At 44.9% G+C, this 19648-nt stretch overlaps 1 pseudogene; it reads right to left on the bottom strand.

Moving 5' to 3' along the window:
* Positions 1–2074: 2074 nt before the first annotated feature.
* The window catches only part of LOC122136695, a 22989-nt pseudogene continuing 5415 nt past the window's right edge, over positions 2075–19648 (bottom strand).

The raw sequence follows: 19648 nt of genomic DNA, 5'->3' as shown, positions 1-19648 counted from the left end.
TGTTTCACGACAGCCACTGCTCAGCTCTGTTACGCTGGCAAAAGGTAAATCCTTAAAATGAAAGCCGTTATGAGAGGCGGTAAACTATCAGAATTTAAAGTTAATAAACATGGGCTTGTAAAAAGCCAAAACTTAATCGACTTAAAATATCACTTACATCATGGTTTATAATTTATTTGCTAAATTTTGCATATTTGTCATGTTTTGTTATTTTGTATCTGTTTTTATCTTAATTTGGTTAAATACTTGACAACAAGCTATATAAAGGTAGACACTTGTCCCGGCTTATTAGTTAAAAAGCAATGTATTTTACAACCAAAACAAAGCAGAGGCATTGATTACTGGTCATTTCATTCCCCTCGTTTCTCACCTTCGAGCGCGAGAGTCACGTGAGTGTTTGTAACCAAAGGTGTTTCAACACGATTCTGATTGGATATGAAATATCACGGCCAGTGAGACTCGAATATAAATGATGGCATAAAACGGAGGCTTGTGCACTTTTCACGAACATGCCACGCCGTGTTTCATGGCAGTAAACAGCATGGGAGAGGCTGGTTGCAATGGGATGCCGCTAAGGTTATGCGGAGACCTGATTGATCGTCACATTCAAAAATCCCTAACGCTCAGCATAGGCCCTCAGGGAAATGAACAGACAAATGGAACCCAATTTCAAGCAACAGATGTACCAGTCCACGCAGTGTCGTCACAATGTCTCTGAGGTGACCAGTTTTACCCGTGTTCAAAAAAAAAAAAAAAGCAATGGCCGTTATTATGCCTTTCATGATTGTTTAATCTTCACAAAAGACAAGAGTACAGGGAACTGGGCTGTTTCTTGGTGGCCTATCTGACAATGGGCAGATGGACGTGGCCTGCTTGCTGTTCTTCTCACCAGCTCGGTGGAGATGAACCCACTGGTGCAAACGTAAACTTCACAGGAAATGACCCTTTTCAGTTCTACCCTAGTATCTGTGTTTCCCTGCTAAATCTGGGACTTGTTTCTCAACACGTCGACTCTTATGCTTTGAGAGCCTTCTCGACACATGGGTCCGTTGACTGGCCGTTGAAGACTTGAGCATCACCCGGTCCCGAGGTGTCGGGCCCGAAGGCTGGCTGGTGTGGGTGGTTCCCCATGCAACAGCTCCGGCAGGAAGGACCATGGGGCCTGAAGCCAGAACCCCATGCTGCGACTGCTGCTTGGTGACGGTAGTAGGACTTTTGGCACCGTTGCAGCAGACACTGGTCGTCTCCGAACGTTAGGGATGAACAGGGGTTGTGGTCGGTTCGGTCAGGATAGAGTGCGCATTTAGATTCAAGCCATGGAACACACTGTACTGCCCCCCCTCCAGGAGTCCTCTGTCCTCTCACCATCTCATCTCGTGCGTCCCACTCCGAGCCCCCGATGGGGATGTTGTTCTGCAACCCCCCCCAACAGCGATCCCGCGCGCCCCCTCTCAGAAGCTGCTCCGTAGAACAGCGGGTCTCGCTCCGTGTGTCCTGCTCGGGAACGCTCGAATATGTGTGCGAAGGAGGCATCCATGTCCAGCGCTTTCACTAGCTCAGCCTGGAGGCTGACGGACCACTGCGCGGCGGCGGGTGACTTTGCTGCACTAAACACATGGCGGCCGCGCCCATCCCACTAAAACTCTTCTCTCTCTTGCAAGGTTCGTTTACGAATGCGTCGTATGGAGTGTGGCCGGGGCCGTAAGGAGGCTTTTCCGCTGGAAAGAGGCGGGCAGGCGGGGGGGCGGCGGGTGGGGGGGGAGGCGGAGGCGGGGGGGGGGCTCTACGGCGCGCGCCGGCGTCTGGCCTTCTTACCTGCCTTCACCCAGTTGCTCCAGAAGGTGGTTACTGTCCTCGCTGATGTCGTACAGGTTTTCGGACTCTGTGCAGGCTTCGCAACGCATGCAAGTGGCAGTGACACTGGGACGGGGCGGTCTTCCGACCCCTTCCTGCAGCTGTGCCCGGATTCCACACAGCCTTCACGGGGGCGGGCTGGGGGAAAGGGCTGTGGCAGAACTACAGCTGCTTGGCTGACGCTGCACTGGCTGGCCCGAAAAGCAGCTCTGACGACATTTCACTGATCGCCGGCTATCTCCGCTTTCTTGGGTTTTGGCTCTTCAGGGAAGTTCGATCTACCAGACAACCAAACGGTGCAGTTGCCTCCTCCGCCGCCGCCGCCGCTGGGGCCGTCAGTAAGATTCCCCATGCTCCCCACTGCGGGTATGCCTTCCTTGGGCCGGAACTGATCCAGGTAGAAACGAAATTCCCTCAGGCTTTCCTTGTCCTGTTTACGCCCAGATATGAGGTTCGACTAATCACACCTCGTTTGCGGCTCAGACGGAAGGCACGAAGGGCGCTGGCCGGTGCCCGTGGGGTGGTGTGTGCATGCTGGCGGCGGGCGCCCACTTCTCGATCTCATCGAGTTTCCCTGCCCGGACCTTTGTGCAGACACCATGGACCTTTCTTCACAGCGTCTCTATACTGGCTGTGCGTTTCTTTGTATTTCCCTCTAGATTGCCGTAGGTGACGGTATGAGTGGAACTGTCAGACACATCAGAGCGGGATGTTTCCGTCTAGTCAGCTCCACCGCAGAGAAACCGGTCGTGCCCTGTCCGGATGTATCCAGAACTGAAGCTCCACCTTTAAAGGAAAACATTTAATGTAGCAAGGTCAGCCTAGCTCCACTGCTTTTTAATCCCGTGCCCCATATTGAGGTGTCTGGCTCTGGCAGCAGGCTCAACTTAGACTTCATGTTTCCGTTGCGGTTAGCGAGCTACGAACGTGGCTGCCTGTGGAGTGGAAACGACTGGGGGGGCTACACCGGCCACCAAGGCTGTCGCAGTCCAACATTGCCGCCCTCCAGAGAAAGCTGCTAGGAGCCCAGGTCTGTGGGGGAGGGTGGGCCCGTTGGGGCCCCAGTGTGGAGCCCTCCAGTGTGGTGGCCTCGTAGTGGTCCTGGTGCATGGTTTCTGTCCCTTCAGGTGCAGGTTGCGAAGGTGCGCTCCACCTCGCTGATGTAGTCGCTGAACAGACAGTCATCGGGCAGGTAGGGGGCCTTGCAAGGCGAGGTGTCCGGCCAGGCTGCGGCGGTGCAAGCTGACTGTCGTAGGACGGAGGACTCTCTGAGGCTCGAATGAAGTCCAGCCGCACTATGCGGGGAGGCTCGTTAAACCAAGTACCCGGAAAAGGGAATGCCATGTTTGTTCTTAGGCCGAATTGGTGCCGCATACAAGAGAACGATAGGAATATTTTGACAGCAGTGGTGTTGTGTCAATAGAGTGATCCGAGGGCGCGAGAATTGATGCGGAACTCTTATCTTCGATTCTCGTACTCCATGTGGGGGGGAATGCCAGCTGTAAAATCTCCTGAGAGAGGAAGAAAGAGGAGACCTTTCAGTGTTCAGACCGCCTCTTAAAACTGTATTTTTGCACTACTCCGATGAATTTTCAGCATGCATTACTCCAGTCTTCAGTGTCAACACGATCTAGTCAGAAATCATTCTAATATGATGATTTGCTGTTCAAGAAACATTTATTATTGTTATTATTATATCATTATTATATTCATCATTATTTTACAACCCAGTTGAGTATTGTTTTTTTTTGCAGGATTCTTTGAATGGTGGACGGACCAAAGAGCAACATTTAATGAAATAAATGCTTTTGTAACATTCTCACTACACCATTCAAAATAAATTATATAATTAATTACTTGGTAGGGAGCAGATGCTTTTAAATTAATCAAAAATGATGAATAAATACATTTTATAATGTTACAAAAGATTTCCAGGTTTCAGAATAATGTGTTCTTCTGAACTTTCTAGTCTCAAAGAAACTTGAAAAAATTCTAACGCAGCTGTTTTCAACATAATAATAGAATACTCATAATCATAAATTTTTTTGCGCAGCACACTCAGAATATCAAGATTTCGAAGGATTCATGTGACACTGGAGTAATAATGCTAAAAATTCAGCTTTGAAATCACAGGAATAAATTACATTCTTTATCACAATATTTCTATAATATTTTAGAAATAAAAACGGTGCAATTAAATGAATTATTTAGCCTTCGTTCAACAAGAATTTGAAAATCAGCGTCAATAAACTAAGACTCTCAGACGCACCTTATTTATATTAACGTTTATATTAACTTTATACTAGAACGATTGGCTGATTATTTTATAGAGGGAACAAAAGTGCCTCTCAGGATAAATAACATGAAAATGGTTGCTGCAGAAAACAAAAATAGTACAACACAAAACATGTGTTTGCTGGAACGGTTTTATTAAAATTGCGAAATTGATTGAAATATCAGAAGTGTTTTTTAAAAATCATACACCATCCCTGACTACCTGTACTTGTGATATGTATTGATACTGAATTTCTTGTCCAGCCCTACTGCAACGCTGTGTTTTTTAGAGGTGTGGGTCTGTTGTCGTGGGTTTGGAGACAGAAGTACCCTGCTGATGGTGAAGGTTTGAACCCTGGTTTCCCCATTAACACACACGCCCATGGAAGCAGAAGCGCAGGTGTCCAGTAGAAGACGTTTTCAGCGATGGACGTTGAATGAGTGACATAGCCATGGCGGCACCCAGCATGTAGAAAACACCCGCCAATTCCATTGTCCACGTCCAGCGGACTGCTCATCACTTCATTCTTCTCGTGGTGGCAGATCCCGGTGAGCCAGAGAGCCTCAAACTCCTCCATATCACCTGACACATCAAAACACGAGTATTAAAAGTGTGATGCATGCTCCCTACACACTGGGTCCATTTACAACAATGAGTTTGGTCTGTATTTGAAGTCAAAGGCTAAGGTAATTCAAAGCTACCGAGCAGACGAGTGCAGTCTTTAATTTTGAACAGGATTCACATAAGAAGACTGATCAAAACAAGGCAGAAATTCACCACCACCAAGAACAATGAAAACATGAGGGGCTATGCGGAAAATTCAGCTTTGAAATCACAGGAATAATTACATTTTTAAATCTATTCAAATAGAAAGCAGTTATTTTAAATAGTAAAAATATTTCACAATATTACTGCTTTTTGCTGTATTGTTGATCAAATAAATGCAGGGATTCGTGAGCAGAAGAGACCTGTTTAAAAAAACATTAAAACAGCTTACTGTTCAAAGACTTTTAACTGTAGTGTAAATATGTGAAAATAGGATCCGGAAACATAGGAATTACTCCCAAGGGAACAGGACAGGACAGAAAAAGATAAACATAAACATACAGAACCAAGCATGCAAGTCCAAGAAGCAAAAAGCACATGTAAACCAAAACAAAATGTTCAATTTCTAAAAATGCAACAACAGTCCGCCAATCGTGAATGTAAAGGTGCTTCCAGAAGATGAGCTCCTTGGGTCACAGAACAATACTTTACAAGACTGCAAATGTCCACCTTAATTTCATCATTTTTATATTGGGTGCAGCATTTACCTGAGGGTTGCTGGATTATTATGACTAGTGAACAAGCTGGCAGATGAGTGTCTATCTGATGTGAATGACTCAACATGAGCGTACCGTCTCCAAAGAGCTGCAGGATGGCGAGGTCCCACCTGTTCTCTTCCAGCCCGAGTCTTTTCGGGATGGCGATACCATAGCCGGTGGAAGCGAACACTTTCCCCGAGCCGATGGTGACCAGCTTACAGCCCTCATCTCTGCCCGCCATATAGTTCAGCAACCGCTGCATCGTAAATGAAGGCATCCAGCTTCCTGCAATTCAAGACACCACATGCATTCAGGACATGCACAGATAATATTTTCATGGTAACACTTCCATTTTAATAACCGCTGCAAATTAGTTGCATAGTAGCCATTTATTAGTACGTTTAAAACACGGCAAAAAAAAAAAAAAAAAAAATGAGTGTGAATGTGCAAGGGCTAATTTGTGATCTACACACAAAAAATAGTGAAACAATGTCAAATTTTCGTAGAATTTGAGGTTTTCACAAAAATGAGTTCATTAAGCCCTCGACAAAGCAATCCCAATGCTCCAAATAGTAATGAAACATCTAAAATTATCTTTTATTCGTCTGCTTTCATGAGGAGTACCTTTTTCTCTTCTCTAGCTTCTTGACAGCATAGCACACCTAGCAACTACTCCCAGGTACCCTAGCAACACCTTAGCAACCACACAGAGTATCTTAGGAACTTCACTCAGGTTCCCTAGCAAACCGCATAGCAAAACCCTAGCAAACACCCAACGTCCCTAGCAACCGCATAGCAAAACCCTAGTAACCACCCCAAGGAACCTAGCATGCACATAGCAACACCCTAGCAACCATCCCGAGTACCCTAGCAACCATCCTAGCAACCACCCCAGGTACCCTAGCAACCGCATAGCAACACCCTAGCAACCATCCAGAATAAGTTAGGGTGTATTCACACCAGGAAAGTCCACTAGTTCACTTTGCGTGGATCCAGACCAAATACAGTGTAGAGTTTTTTTTTTTTTTTTTTTTGGGCGCGGTTTGCTTTAACACTGCCATTTTTGCAAGTGACCCCATAGAATTTGTTAACAAAACAACCACTTGTGGCTTAATGTCATTCATTAATTGGTTGGTCCATTTCAACTGTGGCAGAGTGTTGTTTTGGGACCCGGACCGAGTCCACCATCTTCAGCTGGGTCTCGGGACACGGTTGTCTGGTCCGCACTAGAGTCTCGACTGCTGTATTCACACCTGCCCAAAATATCCGCACCAAGAGGGAAATGAACTTGAGTTTGTGATTAAATCGAAACCAAACAAGACAGGTGTGAATATACCCTCAGAAATATTTCTAAGCCCTATGAATTCATTCACATTGCATTACATTTAATCATTTAGCAGACGCTTTTATCCAAACCGACCTTACAAATGAGGACCAATTAAACAAATCATAAAAGAGCATTGATATGCAAGTGGCTATACACAAGTCTCAGTTAGTTAACGCAAGTACACGTAGCAAGGGCTCTCTTTTAAAAAAAAAAAAAAAATTTAAAATAAATGTATATATATAGATATATGATATATATATATATCTATATATATATATATATATATATATATATATATATATATATAAATAAAAAGAAACAGATAGAATAAGAATAAGAGCAAGCCTAAATGTTAGAGGCCTTCTTTGGTTTGTTAATTGTATATAAAATAAAAAACAAAACAAATAGAATACAAAAAAGATGAGAGAAAGCAAGTGTTTTTTTAGTTAATTAATTTATTTTAACGAAACAAGCAGTTAGTGAATGAATAGAGTGCCAGGCTAATTTAAGCTTTCCATGCTAATATACCCATATACACAGAATTACTGTATTAAAATATTTAATTCAATTCAGTTTATTTGTTTAGCACTTTTTACGATACAAATCATTGCAAAGCAACTTACAGAAAGTTAAGTTTCTACAATATTTAGTAGTAGCTTATCAGTGATTGACTGTCAGTTCATGTGCATATGGCAGAAATGTTCTGAAAAATCAATAAAAGACGTAAAACAAACAGACGATTAACTTATAGCGATGTGGTATACAAATGGTATTATGTGGTATGCAAACATAATCCTGTTTACTGTGAACGTTTGGGGAAAAACATCTGATGTGTAACATTATATTAAAACCTGTGCATTACGTAGGACTTACTATATCGGCCATCTGTCTCTCATTAATGTTAATCTAACAATAAAAGAACAGTGTGAACCACTCGCTGCTCTTAACTGAACTGCTTTTGTAGTTTTGATAGTCAGTTTATTTGTAATAAACACATCAAAGTGATTTTTTTATACCTTTGATTATTTGTTTTTCTTACTTGAAAATGTTTTTGTTTAGATGTAAGCCTAAAATAAACAAAAAAAAATTTATTTCTTTAATTTGTTCTACTGTTTTTTGTTTGTTTTGTTTTTTTTGCATCTGTTCCTATTTACAATAACAAAGATAAACTAAAAAAACAGGGAACGAGGGGTTACACTGGTGCCGTGACCCTGATAGGAGTGAGGTTTTAGGGGGTGAGTGATAACGAGGCCAACGAGTCCGTTCTGTCAAGTAAACCTCACTGCCCCTGATCTCTAGAGACGCACTCGACAATGACACTATGTGGCTGCAGTATTAAAGCATCCTTGTTTAGTGCGTATTGACTCCCATGCCGGAGACCCACTCGGAACAAGAATGAGGTGTGGTTGGTGAGCACCCGGGAGAGAGAGGGGTTACTACTGACTCCCATCAACTTCAAACAGGTGTAGCTCTGTCATATTTCATCAGATAATGTCTTATTATAATAAAAATAACTCCTTTTTTAAAAATTGGCTCATTGTGACTCCATCTTACTAGCACTGTCACCATATTTTGTGTCTTATTCTGCATAGATCATATTGTAGATCCTTTCTTCCTCACACCTGATCTTGAAAAACTACTAACTATTAATAAGCAGCACAGTAGGGAGTTTATTATGGGAAATCTCTTAATTAATAGTGATAATGGTGTTTTAAAGTGTTTACCATTTTCATTATGACTGATCGAGAAGCACGTCAGAGAAGTGCCTCAGTGGCTGGTTTACCCACACTCACCCTGTTTTCAGACTGTACAGAGCTGTCATCCACATTGCGCTGTTGAGTAATTTTATACCAGTGTAGGAGTGCATCTCTCTGTATTTATGCGGATATTTCTCTCAGTTGCTGCCGTTGGGCACCGTCCCGAAGGCGCCACAAATGGCGGGGGATAGTCATGGGGTCTCCTGATACTGAACGACAAACAAAACAGCACCAATGGCCCGTGAGCGACAGGACTGACCATACAAACAAAATAACCCCGCTCTAACCTGACAGAAATACAGCTTATATCTTCTACTAGAGTACCTTTTTTGTCACCTGAGGCCTGCCTGACACCTGGTCCACATACTCCTTCCTGGTCATAAACGCGGCCAGGTTAGCAGTATAGCTGGCCAAGGGAAATCACAGCAAAGAAGGGCCCAGACAGACACCATGCATCTTGCTGGTGGTTCCTCTAGGCTTCTGCACTGGCACAGAGTTTGTAGTTTGACAGACCAAACCCCAGAGCACCAGATGGCCTTTCCAATGGTGAATGATGGACCTCCGGCCCTGCTGGAGAGCACAGAACCACAACACAAGTGACTCCACGCACTCATCACTTAACACCTGAGAGAAGTGAAGGCGAATGCACAAGTCCTTTCATGAACAATGTGAAGGAGCAGTTTAGGTAGCTGGAGATCCCAGGTACACACAACACTCAATGCAACTTCACTACCACTTCCTGTGCCGTCCTATAATACTCTATATATTTTTGGTTTCAGTTTACATTTGGTAGAACTAAGTTCAAATTATACTGATACCAACATGGCAAGAATGTTTTTTATAAGTTTGGTCTTCACAAAATATGCTGCTCCACAAGAAGCCTCCTATATAACGTTTGAGGACACAACCTTCAATGTTCCATTAAAAAGCAACCAGTTTCAACCATCTTTGTAAATGAGAATCACTTATTAACCCTGTAGCTCTAACAGGTTTTTCTGGGGGGGGGGGTGCCAAAACAAAAAGATCTATTGTTTTAAATATTCAATTAAATACTCATCAGCAACTGAAGCCGTTAAAATTCATTTAAATTCCAATTACAGTTTTTCTTAAAAAGAAAAATAAAACCTAATTTCTCAAATCGTTTCAGCAGGGCCCTGATGGCAAAATTCTAGTAGTGAACATGAAGGACCATGAGCAAACACTTACCGGAAGAACTGCATGACATTAAAGGTTTGAAATTACGATCAATAATGAATGACTTGCCCAGGAAATAGCAGCAGTATTTGTCATGCAAGATGTGCTCAAGTTTGGCGGATGTGGTTTGTTTCTGTACCTCTGCCGTCCGATGAGACGGCGATTGTAAGCCCACGGGACTGAGTATTCAAAGAACGAACACGGCGATGGGGCCACAGACCAGCAGCAGCATGACACAACATCATGATCCAGACGTCTGCACTGAACGGCTCTGTGGACGGAGAACAGGACCACGTTTACAGATTACAGACACCGGAGAGGGGCGAGACGAACTTAGGAGAGAGTCTCACCAAGGAATGCAGATGGAGACACGATGGTGTCCATTGCTTCCGAGACAACCATGACACTGATGGGCCCGTCTCTATGAAGGGGCACGGTAGAAGTCAATGACCTCTGACCTCCCTTCCTCATTAATGGTCAGGAGCCGACCCGACGCCATGTGAGGCATTCTTTCTTGCAACACCGACCTGCAGACAGACATCAGGTGAGATAGAGACAGACAAACAGACAGACAGACCTACAGACAGGTAAGAGACAGACAGACAGACAAGGTAGAGACAGTCAGACAGACAGACAGGTGAGAGTACAGACAGACCAGACAGACAGACACAGGTGAGCTAGAGACAGACGACAGACAGACAGACAGACGACAGGTAAGAGACAGACAGACAGACAGGTGAGAGACAGTCAGACAGACAGACAGGTGGCGAGACGAAGACAGACAGACAGACAGGTGAGAGACAACTAGACAGACAGGTGAGATAACGAGACCAGACAGACAGGTGAGAGACAAACAGACAGACAGGTGAGATAGAGACAGACAGACAGACAGATAGATGAGAGGCAAACTGACAGACAGGTGAGAGACAAACAGACAGACAGGTGAGATAGAGACAGACGACAGTGTGAGAGACAGACAGACAGAATAGACCCGATAGATGAGAGGCAACTGAACAGACATGGTGAGAGACACACATACAGAGCAGGTTGAGATAGTAGACATACAGACAGTTGAGAGACAAACAGACAGACAGGTGGGATAGAGACAGACAGACAGACAGGGGAGAGACCCAGACAGACAGACAGACAGAATAGATGAGAGGCAAACTGGACAGACAGGTGAGAGACAGACAACAGACAGACCGGTGAGAGACCAAAGGCCGATGGACAGGTGAGAAAGCGACAAGACAGACAGACAGGTGAGATAGAATATAGACAGACAGACAGCTAAGATAGAGAACAGACAGAACAGGTGAGAGACAGAGATGACAAGACATACAGGTGAGGAGAGACAGACAGGTGAGATAGAGATGGACAGACAGACAGGTGAGATAGGAGAAACAGACAAGATAGAGATGGAAAAAAAAACAAGACAGACAGACAGACAGGTGAGATAGAGATGGACAGACAGACAGGTGATGAGCACAGACAGACAGACAGACAGACAGACAGACAGGTGAGATAGAAGACGAACAGACAGGCGAGATAGAGACAGACGGCACAGACAGGTAAACTTGAATGTTATTTGGCCCCCAAACAGAGATACATCAACTTGCAGACTATCTGAGTTCATGTGAAAAGACTTGTAAATGAAGAAGACATATGAGGAGAGTACAGACTGAGCATTCATACTCTGACTATTGCACGGACAGATTCCACAGCACTGGACACATCTGCCCTTACTGGACCCACGAGAGACAACTTCCTCACCAGCTGCTCTATCAACACATTTACAAAGACATTTCTTTTTTGCCCCTTACTTCAAAACATTAAACAAAACAACACAACTTCAATATTTACTAGGTGAAAAAAAACAAGATTGTAACTCTTACTCCACAGCACAATCATTGATGCCGTGTCACAAAAAGAGGGAGGAGTCAACAAATCAGTGATCGCCCTACGATCACTGTGCACGTGCACACACACCAAACAGACCACACCCACATTGAATTTTAAAATTGTTCATAGAATTCTAAAGGTTGGTGGTTGTTTTGTGTCTACTTTGTAAAATGTATACACATGCATATGTTTGGTTGTGCTGCAGGGGGTCAGATATCTGTTCTAAATTCATTGTTAAAACACTATGCTTTTGGCAATACATTGTAATCAATTTTCTTGCCACTAAAGCACGTACCAATTGAATTGACAGACCGACAGACAGTGAGAGACAGACAGACACAGACAGACAGCCAAACAGGTGACAGACATACAGACAGCGACAGGTGAGGAGACACCACAGACCACAGACCATGTGAGAGACATACAGACGGGTATAGACAGACACAAGACAGGACACACAGACAGGCAGTGAGCAGACCACACACATACAGTACAGACAAGCACATGTGAGAGACAGACCAGACAGACGACCTACTACGACAGGCCGGGCAGGAGACAGACGACCAAGCCAGACAGACAGACAGACAGACAGACTACAGACAGGTGAAGACAGACAGACAGGACAGACAATGTGGGAGACAGATAGTACAGACAGACCGACAGACAGACAGACAGACAGACACAGGTGACAGACAGACAGCCAGGTGAAATAGACAGACAGGACAGACAGGCATTAGAGAACAGACAGACAGACGCAGTTTAGAGACAGTAGCAGACAGACCATTGAGACGACAGACTCATACAGAGAGACAGGACAACAGACACGTGAGAACTGACAGCATTAACAGACAGACAGACAGACAGACAGCCTAGCAGACGACAGTTGAGATACGACATGTGCGAGAACAGACCGAACCGACAGACAGACAGGACGACAGAACGGACAGACAGACAGACAGGGGAGGTTAAGAGAAAGACCGACAGGTTAAGAGACGGACCGACAGGTGAGAGACTAACAGACTGGCAGGCCGCTGAGAGACAGACAGACATACAGGTGGTAGATCACGCAGACAGCGAAGTGGAGACAGCAGACAGACAACAGCTGAGAGACGAAAATAGAGACAGACAGACATGTTAAGACATGCAGATAAGACAGACAGACCAGACAGACACGACCTGTGATAGACAGACCATGTGAGAGACAGACAGACAGACCGACAGACATACAACAGACAGACAGACAGACAGACAGTTGAGAGACAGACAGGGCTAGCTTGTCATTCCCTCCATTCATAACCGGCACTGGGGGTGGACGGAGGGCAAGAGTATGGAGAGGTGTAACCGAAGAATAAGACTAGCAGACAAAGATTCTAGATCACCAAGCAAGACAGACCAACTTGGTTATCACCCGGTCTCTCTCTCTCGGTCTGTCTCCTACGCATCTCTCGGTTGGTAAATTTTAGCTCCAATACCTGAACTTCACGGCACACGACTAAACTGGGGCACAAGCAGTGGGTGGGTGTGTTGTGTGTGTGGGTTACTATGGGATGGCAGTGAGAAAAATGTAGACTGAAACCAGTGAGCCATTTTGTAGCAATAAAGCCCTCGCACAGTTTGTCTAAATTAAGACACGCCACACCTCCATAAGGCGACTTTGATTTGTGTGTAATAGTACACTAATTATGAAACACCCTGCTGGCTGGCCCCAAACACACACAAAACGGCGCACACACAATGGATGTGAGAGTGCCGGACTGATGCAGTTTATAAAACAAGTAGACCAGGAGGGCGCGGAACCTCTCCCACCAGCGCGACAAGAGACTACCCGTTTCCCGGGCCTGGTCGCGGCCGGGTGGCCCGGTGGTGATCCAATAAAGGTCCGGAGTGAACCTTCACAGACTTGGCAATCTTCTTCAGGATGTCAATACAGAAGCCTTTACAGCAGCGCTTGATGTAGATGCCAGAATCCCCCGTCCCCGCTTCCCGGCGGACAGACAGAGACACGTGAGTGATCTGACAGATTTCCTGTTATTAACCCTCTGGTCATGTTCGCTTCAGTTTTGACATTTTAAAAATCGCTACTCCATTCAGAAATGTTAGGACACGCCAGTGACGGTAATGGAAGGCACAAGGTGACCCCTCAAAAAGTGTGGACTGCAATTGAACAAGCGCTAATAGGGTCATAAGAAATATGTTCCCACTTGGGTGTTGTTGCCCTGTCCAAAAATGACCACCATTAGAACTGCATGGGACACTACACAAAAATACAAAAGCACAGATGTTTTTGTGTGTGTGGATCAATCTACATCTACAAACACCATACAATACAAAAGTGCACAGCACTGAAGGATGACAAAAACCGAGCACATGACGGCCTGAAAACCCCTGCTCAGTAACGAAGGAATGCGCAGCACTTGAATAGTATACTACTATATAGCCATCATAATAGCTACAAGCCAACGTATTACCGATGAGTGTGGTGTGCACAAAGTGGAACAAAGGCGGCAGTTCAGGGATTGGGAAATACTTTGCGTCTTGTTTTTTTGTTGTGACAGTATTTACTGCAGGTCTGAAGACGGTGGTAAACGCCTTATTGCATTTGGAAAGTTTATTTATCAGAGAAGAGTCCGTAGAGTTAGATATGACTATTAATTAAGTAACATGAAGCGCCGCACATCAAATGCAAACGATTAAATACAAAAAACTTACTGAAATGAAAAGTATATTGATTTCCAAAATTACAATTATAACAGGGTTATGTCCTCCATACCACACAAGTGTGGGACTCCAATGGACAACACCAGAGGGTTAGCGATCAGATGTAGGTGCGTCTGAGCATGACACAAGAGAGAATGAATGGTGTGTGTGTGTGTTTACAGTGATTTGAGCTGCTGGCGGCGGGGAACGTGTTCCTCATGCAGGTGCCACTCGGAGGTGGATCCACTTCCTCCACCATCCGCGAGCGGAGCCTCCTCCAGTGTCACGATGGACGAGATGAGGTAGATCCTCTGGGATTCTCTCGTTTGAGAGTACAGCTGAAAGCGATGGCCACTGCGTTGAAACTTCATCGACAAGAGCCATTCTCCCACTTACCCACCTGCACACACACACACACTGACGTTACTCACACGGTTTTAAAATCCCATTCACCCAGTACTTCATTACATCGAGCTTGTATGGCGTCTGCTGCTTGTTTACATTCACAAGAGCTCTTACTCTGTCCCACTGTCTGTCCTTGTTCAGGCAAGGGATGATCACCAGTTTAGGGGTTGCATCTGATAGCCATCCTCACTGAAGGAGAGATTCCGGCCCTCGAGCGTTACATTCATCAGATACCTGAGAAACACACACCACACATGAAAGTGAGGAGTGGCCGTGACATACAGCCAAGTATGGTGACCCCATACTCAGAATAGGTGCTCTGCATTTAACCCATCAAAGTGCACACACACACACCGTGAACACACACACACTGCGTGAACACACACTGCCGGGCAGTGGGTATCATTTATGCTGGCTTGCGGCGCCGGAGGCAGTTGGGGGGTTCAGTTCTTGCTCAAGGACACCTCGGTGCGTGGTACTGAAGGTGGAAGAGGCTGTACATTCACTCCCTCCACCTACAATTCCTGCCCGGCCCGAGACTTCGAACTCACAACCTTTGGATTACAAGTCCGACTCTCCCCAACCATAAAGGCCCACGACTTTCCCCAAAGCATCATTAACACACACCGCGAGCCAAAAAACACTGCTGGAGATATCACACCCATGGATAAAAACACTATAAAATATATATAACACCATGAAGAACACTATCAAAATAAATAATAATAACAACAATAAGTCTAAAAACAATAGCCAAAAAGCTTATAAAGTATAATGGTAATAATAAGAACCCCTAATAACAGTATAAGAAAAATGTTACTAATGATGAAGAAAAGAAAAATAATAATTAAATTTGCAGGGTTTTTTTTCAGCTGCTTACAGTCTTTACTTGTCACACGGTTTCTGGCTGACACTCAAACAGCAGAAGCACACACCAAATCTGCAAAACCATACACTAATTCTCAGACTGGCATTCTCATTAGTGTTTATCGCGGTTAATGCGTTGCTAGGAAACACTTGTTTTGTTTACTGCTGAGAGACATGCTGAGATTCTTGCGTTTGGTCGTGCTCTATCGCCTCGTTGTCAGTGTCGATGGCGCTTTGCTTAGACCTTTGTTGTGATAAACAGTGAAGTGTGATCCAGCTGAATTCAATTTCTGTTTTTGTCGATAGAGGTATAAAAAAGGTTAGTAAACGGCGACAGCGATTCGCGGCAACCACTCCTGTTAAGCCCTCCTGGAGTGTGAAGACCGAAGGTGTAAAGACCATACGACTCTGCCATGCGACTCCACGGGCAGGGTTTACCGACATAAGAGATATAAGGTATTGTTTTTGGTTAATCCCCTTTTTCCTTCTACTTGTTTCACTTCTGTGTTCCAGTTTGTATAACTACAGAAATTCTTACTATGTGTTTCCAGATCCCCTATCACTACCACTCGCAAAACGCATCACACAATGGCAAGGCAGGCGGCTTAATCCTAACAACCTGCACACTCTGCCTATGTCTGCTAATACACTATCTTTTCTATTGGTCTCTGGAATTGCCAGTCCGCTGTAAAACAAAGCGATTTCATTACTTCATTATTAGTAATTCAAGACTAAATCTCATGGCACTGACAGAGGCGTGGATCAAACCAGAGGACACTGCTACACCTGCAGCACTCTCAATAATTTCTCATTTTCCCCACTCCCCGTCTTGACTGGAAGAGGTGGAGGTACTGGGTCTCACTCATCTCTAATGATTGGAAATTTAATCCTTTACCATCTTTTGGTATCAACAGCTCCTTTGAATCTCATTCCGTTACTGTTACCTACCCTCTTAAAATACATTTTGTAGTTGTTTACCGACCCCCAGGACCACTAGGTAACTTCAAGTCAAGTCAAGTCAAGTCAAGTCTGCTTTATTGTCAATTCTTCCACATGTACAGTACATACATACAGAGAATCGAAATTGCGTTACTCTCAGACCCCACAGTTGCATACAGATAACACTAACAGTAGAGCCAAAAAATCTAGATCAAATATAAAATATAAGATAAAACTATACAATAAGGGAATGTAAAAAAAGACATAATAGAAAAAAATAAAATAAAAAATAAGGTTAAATAAAAGCAGCGCAAGGCACATGGCAGATAGAGTGCAAACCAGTGAACAAACAGTGCAGATAAAAAGATTTTAGTGCATAAAAAAATAGCTTATTCAGTCTGATTAAAAAGTGACAAAGTGACAAAGGCTCAGAGCAGTTATTTTATTAAACTGACTGATGAGGAGGTAGAATGATGTCCAGATCCATGGTGAATGAGGTAGTGAGCAGACCATGCTGCACAAAGTGACTGGTGCATGACATTGGTATGTTAGAGGGAGGGGGTGGAAGGACCTGGGGATGTGAGGACCTGGGGGGGGGTTTCATAGTTCAGTGGTGCCTGAGGCAGAAGAGGGACGGGGGGGGGGGTAAGTTAGGGAGGCGAGTTCAGCTTCCTGACAGCCCTGATGGATGAAGCTGTCCCCTTCAGTGCTGCTGGTCCTGGCCTGGAGACTCCATGATCTCCTCCCTGATGGGAGCAGACTGAAGAAGCTGTGTGACAGGTGGAAGTGGGATCACCTGCAATGCAGAGGGAGCTTTAGAGTGAGGCGGGTTCCATAAATGTCCTGGAGGAGAGGAGAGAGAACACCAATGATCTTCTCAGCTGCTCTCACTATGCGTTGCAGAGTCTTCCGACGCGGGGCCGCGTTACGAAGCGCCATACCACACGAGTAATTCCAGCTGGTCAGGAATGCTACTCTCGATGGTGCCTCTGTAGAAGGTGTACATGATGATGGGGGGGGGTGGGAATCTGGCTCTCCTCAGTTCTTGGGAGTAGCCAAGATGGCGGAAGAATTAGAAAAACACCGTTCTGTCGGGACAGAGAGAAGCCGCTGCGTGTGGACGCGCCGCCATCTTGGAAGTATTTCTTCCAAGATGGCGGAAGAATTAGAAACTTTGTGGAAGAATTAGATGTGCTGCTCTCAAACTTTCCTAGTTATGCTTGGAGACTTCAGCATCCACCTAGATAAACCTCAGTTTGCAGACTTCCACAATCTGCTTGCCTCTTTTGATCTCAAAAGAGCGTTAACTATGGTCACTCACAAATCAGGCAACCAACTGGACCTTATTTACACACGACACTGCTCCACTGATCATGTACTGGTTACTCCACTGCACACCTCGGATCACTTCCTCCTCACTCTTAACCCCAAAATGGTTCCTGACACAACACATAACCCTCCACTTGTCACTTGTCAACGTAATCTACGCTCACTCTCACCCTCCCGGCTATCTGCTATGGTTTCATCTTCGCTTCCTTCCCCTGAACAATTATCATCTCTTGATGTTAACAGTGCTAATGATACTTTCTGCTCCCTCTTACATCTTACTTAGACACTGTCTGTCCTTTGTCTTCCAGGTCAGCTCATACCCATTCTTCTGCCCCTCGGTAATCTGATGTTCTCCACGAACATCGTTCTTAGCTCAGGGCTGCTGATAGGGTGTTGTGCAAATCCAAAAATCCTACTGACCTTAATGAGTATCAGTTACTCCTCTCTTCCTTCTCTGCTAATATCTCCACTGTTAAAAGGACATACTACCATAACAAAATTAACAATTCGTCTAACTCTCACATCTCTTTGCTCTCTGGGAAAAGGTCTCCAAACTCATTCTTTTTCAATCATCCTACTACTTGTCCACTTGATCCTATTAATCTCATCTCCCCTTCGGCCATTTCTCCTGCAGTTGGCCGCCTGCACTCCTCACATCTTCATATCCCTCCATGGTGTTTTCCCTCAACATTTAAACAGGCTTGTATAAATCACCTACTTGCGGAAAACTCAATTCCATAACTACATCTCTTTATAGAACTACAGACCAGTGGTTTCCTTCTTCCTTCCTCGGCCAGCGCACTTGTTCTGAGCTTCGGTGTTGAACCAAAGTCTCTGTCTTTCTACAAAACACAAACTCTGTGTCGACAGCAACCAGCCCCACCTGAAATTGGATATTTAGCAAGACTGCATCGCCCTCAGTTGTTGAAGCCCTAAGACGGAAAAAGAGCTTTATTCCCGTACCGGCCGGTTTGCCCTGAGCCGGATTCATTCTGGTTGCTTTTATTACCTAAGCGGTAACCACCAGAACCTCCTGTCAATCCCCTACCCCTGACAAAGGTCACCCTGAGAACCAGCACTCCAGTGGTTTGGTCTTACCTATCAGATAGACCCTTCGTGCCATCTTGGTAGGTGGGGTGTCCGCGCTCGGCGGCATATCTCCAACTGGGGTGCCTCAGCGCCCCAGTTCTTGGTCCACGCCTCCTTACCACTGTCTACATGTCTGCGTGGGTACCGCCAGCCCCGTCGCCTGCCTTTTTTATCACCAAAGGCGCTGTTGATGACACTAATCCCTACCTCTCATTCCATCCACAGCGATCAACTTGAAGGTCAATGTATCTCAGTTTGTCTTTATAGACATTTCTTGCTTGAAGCGAAGCACCATCACCTTCAACTCAACCTCACGGTACAAACTGTTTAGTGGTTCCGCCGGGTCCTATCTGCCACCACTTTCACCATCTGCGCAACCGCGCGAAATTCCAAGTTTGTTTGTGAAACCTTTGAAAGAAGCATTACACGCCAACTTCTGCCATTTATAAAACGTCCGGTTCCGCGTATCTTTGGCTTTACCCAATATCAAGAAGCATCAGGTCTCTCTTTAAATACATGCCACAACCTGTCGCCTTTGTTCTGTCCAGGCCAGATTGCATCGCCTCTTCATATATTCTCCTACCAGTTCTGGCTTCCAAACTCCCATACCAATCCAGAAATGCAAGATGAATTTCTACGAAAGCCAAAAAGAATACACGTCACACCTCAGTTTATCAATTTGCACTGGCTACCAATAGCTGCCCGCATAAAG

Source organism: Cyprinus carpio, chromosome B3 (genome assembly GCF_018340385.1).
Source record: "Cyprinus carpio isolate SPL01 chromosome B3, ASM1834038v1, whole genome shotgun sequence".
NCBI classification, from domain to species: Eukaryota; Metazoa; Chordata; class Actinopteri; order Cypriniformes; family Cyprinidae; genus Cyprinus; species Cyprinus carpio.
The sequence above is the reverse complement of the archived record's forward strand: the minus strand, read 5'-3'. Positions and strand labels throughout refer to the sequence as shown.